Source organism: Macaca mulatta, chromosome 15, assembly GCF_049350105.2.
Source record: "Macaca mulatta isolate MMU2019108-1 chromosome 15, T2T-MMU8v2.0, whole genome shotgun sequence".
Lineage (NCBI taxonomy): Eukaryota > Metazoa > Chordata > Mammalia > Primates > Cercopithecidae > Macaca > Macaca mulatta.
Window position 1 is genome coordinate 76958953 of NC_133420.1, and position 9048 is coordinate 76968000.

At 39.7% G+C, this 9048-nt stretch overlaps 1 pseudogene; it reads left to right on the forward strand.

Annotated features, from left to right (window-relative positions):
* The first annotated feature begins 604 nt into the window (after nucleotides 1–604).
* Nucleotides 605–1425, forward strand: LOC709444 (large ribosomal subunit protein eL8 pseudogene; annotated as a pseudogene).
* The last annotated feature ends 7623 nt before the right edge of the window (nucleotides 1426–9048 follow it).

Below are 9048 nucleotides of genomic sequence, written 5' to 3' on the forward strand. Positions count from 1 at the left end.
GTTCTGCAGGCAGTACAGGAAGTTTAATGCCATCTGCTTCTGGGGAGTCCTCAGGAAGCTTCTGATTATGATGAGAGGCATGGGTGAGCAGTCATATCACATGGCAATAACATGAGTAAGAGTGAAAGAAAGTCATGAAAGAAGGTGCCACACATTTTTAAACGACAAGATCTCATGAGAACTTACTATCACAAATACAGCACTAAGCCATGAGGAATCTGACCCCATGATCCAAACACCTCCCACCAGGCCCCCCACCTCTGGCATTGGGGATTACAATTTGATATGAGATTTGGGTGTTGACAAATATCCAAACTACATCATTCTGCCCCGGCGCCTCCCAAATCTTATGACCTTCTTACATTGCAAAACACAATCATGCCTTTCCAATGGTCCCCAAAACTCATCACTCATTCCTGCATTAACTTAAAAGTCCAAAGTTCAAAGTCTCATCTGAGACAAGACAAGTCCCTTCCAGCTATAAGCCTGTAAAATAAAAAAAAAAAAACACACACACACACAAGTTATTTACTTCCAATATACAGTGGGAGTAGGCAGTGGGTAAATATTCCCATTCCAAAAGGAAGAAATCAGCCAAATACAGCTCTACTCCCGCCGCCCAAGACGCTGAAAGGAAAGAAGGCCAAGGGAAAGAAGGTGGCTCTGGCCCCTGCTGTCATGAAAAAGCAGAAGGCCAAGAAAGTGGTGAATCCTCTGTTTGAGAAAAGACCTAAGAATTTTGGCATTGGACAGGACATCCAGCCCAAAAGAGACCTCACCCGCTTTGTGAAATGGCCTCACTATATCAGGTTGCAGCAGAAGAGAGCCATCCTCTCTAAGCGGCTAAAAGTGCCTCCTGCTATTAACCAGTTCACCCAGGCCCTGGACTGCCAAACAGCTACTCAGCTGCTTAAGTTGGCCCACAAGTACAGACCGGAGACAAAGCAAGAGAAGAAGCAGAGGTTGTTGGCCCGGGCTGAGAATAAAGTTGCTGGCAAAGGGGACGTCCCCACTAAGAGACCACCTGTCCTTCGAGCAGGAGTTAACACCATCACCACCTTGGTGGAGAACAAGAAAGCTCAGCTGGTGGTGATTGCACACGACGTGGATCCCATCGAGCTGGTTGTCTTCTCGCCTGCCCTGTGTCATAAAATGGGGGTCCCTTACTGCATTATCAAGGGGAAGGCAAGACTGGGACGTCTAGTCCACAGGAAGACCTGCACCACTGTCACCTTCACACAAGTGAACTCGGAAGACAAAGGCGCTTTGGCTAAGCTGGTGGAAGCTATCAGGACCAATTACAACGACAGATACGATGAGATCCGCCGTCACTGGGGAGGCAATGTCCTGGGTCCCAAGTCTGTGGATGGTATCGCCAAGCTCGAAAAGGCAAAGGCTAAAAAACTTGCCACTAAACTGGGTTAAATGTACACTGTTGAGTTTTCTATACATAAAAATAATTAAAATACAAATTTTCCTTCAAAAAAAAAAAAGAAAGAAAGGGGCTACAGGCCCCATGAAATTTCAAAACCCAGCAGGGAAATTATTCAATCTTAAAGCTCCAAAATAATCTTATTTGGCTCAATGTCCCATATCCAGGGCATACTGATGCAAAGGGTGGGTTCCCAAGGATTTGGGCAGCTCCATTCCTGTGGTTTTCAGGGTTCAGCCCCTAGGCCTGCTCCAGTGGGTTGAAGTTAAATGCTGGTTGCTTTCCCAGGTTGAGGGTGCAAGCCATTGATAGATACTAGGATCTACCATTCTGGGGTCTGAAGGATAGTAGCTTCCTTCTCACAACTCTACTAGGCAGTGCCCCAGTGAGGACTCTGTGTGTGAGCTCTAACCCCAAATTTTCCCTTGGCAATGCCTTAGTAGAGGTTCTCTGTGGGGGATCCAGTCTTGTAACAGCCTTCTGCCTGGGCACCTAGGCTTTTCCATACATCCTCTGAAATCTAGGCAGAGGCTCCCAGGCCTCAACTCTTGCACATTGTGCACCCACATGCCTAAAACCATGTGGAAGCTGCCAAGGCTTATAGCTTGCACCTTCTGGAACTATGTCCAGAGCTGTACCTGGGCCCCCTTTGAGATGAGGCTGGAGCCTGAGTGGCTAAGATGTGGTGAGCTGTGTTTTGATGCTGTAAAGGGAAACAGGGTCCCGGGCCAGGCACATGAAGCCATTCTTCTCTTCTAGGCCTCTGGACCTGTGATGGGAGGGGCTGCTGCAAAGACCTCTAAAATGTCTTCAAGGTCTTCTCCCACTGTCTTGGATATTAGCACTTGGCTCTCATTTAGTTATGCAAATTTCTCTAGCAAGAAATTGCTCCACAACCTGCTTGAATTAAAAGCTTTTTCTTTCTCTGCCCCATGAACAGGCTGTAAATTTTCCAAATGTTTTTGCTCTGATTCTTTCTAAAATGTAAGTTCCAAATGTAAGTCATTCCTTTGTTCATGTGTCTGTGTACAGGCTGTTAGGAGCAGTCAGGCCACATCATAAACAATTTGTTGCTTAGAAATTTCTTCTGCCAGATACTCTGTCACTATGAAGTTCACACTTCCACAGATCCCTAGGGCATGAACAGAATGCAGCCAAACTATTTGCTAAAACATAACATGCATGACCTTAGCTTCAGTTCCCAATAAGTTCCTCATTTCCATCTGAGACCTCAGCAACCTGGAAATTCACGTTCATATCACTACCAGAATTTTGGTCATAACCATTTAACCAGTCTCTAAGAAGTTTTAAACTTTCCCTGATCTTTGTGTCTTCTTTAGAGCCATCCAAGCTCTTACAACTTCTGCCTGTTTCCCAGTTCCAAAGCTGCTTCCACATTTTCAGGCATCTTTGTAGTGATTCCCCACTGTTAGCACCAATTTTGTATTAGACCATTCTTGCACTGCTACAAAAAGTACCTGAAACTGGGTAATTTATAAGAAAAGAGGTTTAATTGGCTCATGGTTCTCCAGGCTGTATAGTAAACATAGCAACATCTACTTCTCAGAGGCCTCAGGAAGCAACCAATTATGGTGTTAGACAAAGGGGTATCAGGTACATCACACAGTGAGAATAGGAACGAGAGTTAGAGAGAGAGTGGCAGGTGGTGCCACACACTTCTCATGAAAACTCACGATCATGAAGACAGCACCAAGCCCTGAGGGATTCACTCTCATGATCTAAACACCTTCCACCAGTCCCCATCTCCAGCACTGGGGATTACAATTCCACATGAGATTTGTGTGGGTACAAATATCCAAACCCTATCAATGGGATGACATTGAACTAAAAAGCTTTTACACAGCAAAGGAAATAATAAACAGAGTGAAAAGGCAATCTACCAAATAGGAGAAAATATTTTCAAGCCAAAGTTCCAACAAAGGGCTAACATTCACCCTGTATAAGGACCTAAAACAACTCAGTAGCCACAAAACCCCCAAATAACACACTTAAAACAGGGACAATCTGGGTGTAGTGACCCATGCCTGTAATCCCAGCAGTTTGGGAAGCTAAGGCAGGTGGCTTTCTTGAGCCCAGGACTTTATGACCAGTTTGGGCAACATGGTGAAACACCATCTCTACAAAAAATAAAAATAAAAATTAGCTGGGTGTGGCGGTGCATGCCTGTAGTCCCAGCCACTCAGGAGGCAGAGGTTGGAGAATCACCTGAGTCTGGGAGGTTGAGGCTGCAGTGAGCTGTGATTATATCACTGCCCTCTAGCCTGGGCAACAGATTGGGACTCTGTCACTAAATAAATTTAATTAATTAATTAATTAAAACATGCACCATATTAACCCATTCTCAAATTACTATAAACAATTACCTGAAGGCCAGGCATGGTGGTGCACACCTGTAATCCCAGCACTTTGGGAGGCCAAGGTGGTCAGATCACTTGAGCTCGGGGATTTGAGACCAACCTAGGAAACATGGCAAAACCCTGTCTCTACAAAAAAAATACACAAAAATTAGCCCCAGGTGTGGTGGTATGCACCTGTGGTCCCAGCTACTCCCCAGCTACTTGAGAGGCTGAGGTGGGAGGATCACCTGAGCCCAGAAGGTTGAGGCTGCAGTAAGCCTAAATCATGCCACTGCAATCAAGCCTGAGTGACAGAGCAAGAACCTGTCTCAAAAACAAAACAAAACAAAACAACGACAAAAAAAAACAAAAAAACAAAAAACTAAAAACTAAGTGAGGCTGGGTGACTTCTAAAGAAAATAGGTTTAGCTATTAGCTAATTAGCTTCCAGTTCCATGGGCTGTACAGGAACCATGGCTGGAGAGGCCTCAGGAAACTTATAATCGTGGCAGAAGGCAAAGGGGAAACAGGCATGTCCTATGTGGCTGGAGCAGAAGAGAGAGAGAGAGAGCAAGGAGGTGCTACATACTTTTAAAGAACCACATCTTGTGAGAATGCACCCACTATCATGAAAACAGCAATAAGTATTACTTGAAAGACATACAAATGGTCAACCAATACATTTAAAAATGCAGAATTTCACCAATCATCAGGGAAATTTAAGTTAAAATCACAATGAAATACCATCTCATTCCAGTTAGAATGGCTACTATCGAAGAGAAAAAAAAAATTGTTGATGAGATGCAAAAAGGAACACCTACACACTATTGGCAGAATTGCAAATTAGTACAGCCACTATGCAAAACAGTATGAATTTCCCAAAATTTTAAAAATGGAACTACCATATGATCCAGTGATCCCATTGCTGGGTATATATCCAAAGCAATCGATATCAGTATGTCAAAGATAACTGCACTCCCACATTCATTGCAGCATTGTTCACAATAGCCAAAATAGGAAATCAACCTAAGTATTCATCAGTGGATAAATGAATAAAGGAAATGTGGCATATATGCACAATGAAATACTATTCAGCCATAAGAAGAGAATAAAATCATGTCATTTGTGACAACATGGATGGACTTAGAGGACATTATGTTAAGTGAAATAAGCCAGGCACGGAAAGACAGATAGCACATGATTTCATTCATATGTGGAATCAAGAAAAAGAAAAGAGAGAAGAGAAAGGAAGAGAAAGAGAGAGAGAGAAAGAAAGAAAAGAAAAGAAAGGAAGGAAAGAAAGAAAAGAAATAGGGAGGGATATTATTGTGAGATATATATATATATATATATATATATATGTATACTTTATTGACCTATTGATTGGTTTTATCTCTCTGGAGAAGCCTAATACATGCCACAACATGAATGAAACTTGAGGCTATTGTGCTAAATGTAAAAAAAGCCAGTCACAAAAAATAAATACTGTATGATTCCACTTATAAGAAGTAGGTAGAGTAATCAAAATAATAGAGACATAAAATAGAATGGTGGTTGTCAAGGTCTGGGAAGAGAGAATGGGAAGGTTTTTTAATTTTTTTTCATTGGATAAGATTTCCACTTTATTATTATTATTGAAATTATTTCCACAGGTTTTTAGGGAACAGGTAGTATTTGAACCTTGAGGCTATTGTGCTAAATAAAATAAGCCACTCACAAAAAATAAATACTGTATGATTCTACTTACAAGAAGTAGGTAGAGTAATCAAAATAATAGAGACATAAAATAGAATGGTGGTTGTCAAGGTCTGGGAAGAGAGAATGGGAAAGTTTTTTCTATTTTTTTCATTGGATAAGATTTCCACTTTATTATTATTATTGAAATTATTTCCATAGGCTTTTAGGGAACAGGTGGTATTTGGAACTGAGTAAGTTCTTTAGTGGTGATTTGTGAAATTTTGGTGCACCCATCACCTGAGCAGTATACACTGAACCCAATTTGTAGTCTTTTACCCTCACCCACCGCCCACCCTTTCCTCCAAGTCCCCAAAGTCCATTGTATCATTCATATGTTTTTGCATCCTCATAGCTTAGCTCCCACTTATAAGTGAGAACATACGACGTTTGGTCTTCCATTCCTCAGTTAACTTTACTTAGAATAATAGTCTTCAGTTTCATCCAGGTTACCTCATGTATGTCTTCTATTAAAAAGTGTCTGTTCATGTCCTTTACCTACTTTTTAATGGGATTGTTTGTTTTCTCTTGTAAATTTGCTTAAGTTTTTTTATGAGGCTGGATGTTGGATATTTATACGATGGATAGGTTGCAAAAATCTCTCCCAATCTGCAGGTTGCCTGTTTACTGTTGATCATTTTTCTTGCTGTGCAGAAGCTCTTTAGTTTAATTAGATCCCATTTGTCAATTTTTACTTTCATTACAATTGCTTTTGATGTCTTCATCATGAAATCTTTGCCCATTCCTATGTCCAGAATGGAATTGCCCAGGTTGCCTTCCAGGGTTTTGATAATCTGGGGTTTTACATTTCAGAGTTTAATTCATTTTGCATTAATTTCTGTATATAGTTTAAAGAAGGGGTCCAGGTTCAATTTTCTGCATATAGCTAGAACTTTGGGGACTCAAGGGAAAAGACAGGAGGGGGCCAAGGGATAAAAGACTATAAATTGAGTTTAGTGTATACTGCTTGGTTGAGATACCAGCACCATTTACTGAATAGGGAATTATTTCCCCATTGCTTGTTTTTGTCAGTCTTGTTGAAAATCAGATAGCTGTAGGTGTGCAGCCTTATTTCTGGTTCTCTATTCTGTTCCTTGGTCTGTGTGTGTGTGTGTGTGTACCAGTACCATGCTGTTTTGTTTACTGTAGCCCAGTAGCATAGTTTGACATTGGATAATGTGATGACTTCAGCTTTGTTCATTTTCCTTAGGGTTGTCTTGGCTATTTGGGCTCCTTTTAGCTCCATATGAATTTTAAAGCAGTTTTTTCTAGTTCTGTGAAGAATGTCATTGGTGTTACAATAGGCACAGCATTGAATCTATAAATTGCTTTGGGCAGTATGGCCATTTAACACTATTTATTATTCCTATTCATGATCACGAAATGCTTTTTCACTTGTTTGTGTTATCTATGATGTCTTTGAGTGATATTTTGTACGTCTCCTTGTAGAGACTTTCATCTCCCTAGAGAGCTGTAGTCCTAGATGGTTTTTTATGGCAATTGTAAATGGAATTGCACTCCTGATTTGGCTCTTGGCTTGACTGTTGTTAGTGTATAGGAATGCTAGTAATTTTTGCACATGGATTTTGTATCCTGAGACTTTGCTGAAGTTGTTTATCAGCTTAGGGAGCTTTCTGGATGAGACTATGTGGTTTTCTAGATATAGGATTATGTCATCTGTAAAATTCCTGTCTTCCTATTTGAATGTTCTTTATTTCTTTCTTTTACCTGAGTGCTCCAGCCAGAACTTCCAATACTATGATAAATAAGAGTGGTGAGAAAGGGCAACATTGTCTTGTGCCAGTTTTCAAGGTGAATGCTTCCAGTTTTTGCCCATTCAGTATGATGTTGGCTGTGGGTTTGTCATAGATGGCTCTTATCACTTTGAGGTATGTTCCTTCAATAATATCTGATTTATTGAGAGTTTTTAATATGAAGTGATGTCGAATTTTGTTAAAAGCCTTTTCTGAGTCTACTGAGATAATCATGTGGTTTTTGTCTTTAGTTTTCTTTATGTAATGAGTTACATGTATTGATTTGTTTATGTGGAATGAGTCTTGCATCCCAGGGATAAAGCCTACTTGATCATAATGAATAAGCTTTTTGATGTGCTGCTGGATTCAGTTTTCCAGTATTTCATTGAGAATTTTTGCATTGATGTTTATAAAGGCCTGAAGTTTTCTTTTTTTGTTGTGTCTCTGCCAGGTTTTACTACAAAGATGATGCTGTTCTCATAGAATAATTTAGAGGGGAGTCTCTTCTCGATTTTTTGGTATAGTTTAAGTAGGAATGGTACGAGCTCTTCTTTTTACATGTGGTAGAATTCATCTGTGAAGCCTCTCAGGCCTGGGCTTTTTTTGTTTGGGAGGCTATTTATTACTGTTTCCATTTCAGAGGTCATTACTGGTCTGTTCAGGAATTCAATTTCTTCCTGGCTCAGTCTTGGGAGGGGTATGTGTCCAAGAATTTATCCAGTTTTTTCTAGTTCATGTGCATAGAGGTTTTCATAATATTATTTGATTGTTGTTTGTATTTGTATGGGTTTAGCGAAAATATCCCCGTTGTTTCTGATTGTGCATATTTTAATCTTCTGTCTTTTCGTTAGTCTAGCTAGTGGTATATCTATTTTTTAAATTTTTTCAAAAAAAAAAAAAAAGCTCTTCAATTTCCTGATCTTTTGAATGGTTTTTCATGTCTGTACTCCTTCAGTTCAGCTCTGATTTGGGTTATTTCTTGTCTTTTGCTAGCTTTGGGCTTGCTTTTCTCTTGGTTCTCTAGTTCTTTTAGTTGTGATGTTACATTGTTATATTGAGATCTTTCTAATTCTGTGATGTAGGCATGTAGTACTAAAAATTTCCCTCTTAACACAGTCTTAGCTGTGTCCCAGAGATTCTGGTATGTTGTATCTTTGTTGTCATTACTTTCAAATAATTTTTTTTATTTCTGCCTTAATTTCATTATCCACCCAAAATCGTTCAGGAGCAGGTTATTCAATTTCCATGTAATTTTATAGTTTTGAGTGAATTTCTGTTTTTTGTGTTTTTTTTGAGATGGAGTCTCAAGTGAATTTCTTAGTCTTGATTTCTAATTTGATTGTGCTATGGTCCAAAGAACTGTTTGTAATAATTTCAATTATTTTACATTTGCTAAGGAGTGTTTTTCTTCCAGTTATGTGACTGATTTTAAAGTAAGTTCCATGTGGTGGTGAGAAGAATGTATAACCTGCTGTTTTGTAGTGGACAGTTTTGTAGATATCTGTCAGGTCTATTTGATCCAGAGCTTAGCTCAGGTCCTGAATATCTTTGTTAATTTTTTTGTCTTGGTGATCTAATATTGTCAATAGGGTGTTAATGTCTCCCAGTATTACTGTGTGGGAGTCTATTTGAAGGTCTCTAAGAACTTGATTTATGAATATGGGTATTTCTGTACTGGGTGCATATATATTTAAGATAGTTAGGTCTTCTTGTTGAATTGAGTCCTTTACCATGATGTAATCTCCTTCTTTGTCTTTTTTGATCTTTGTTG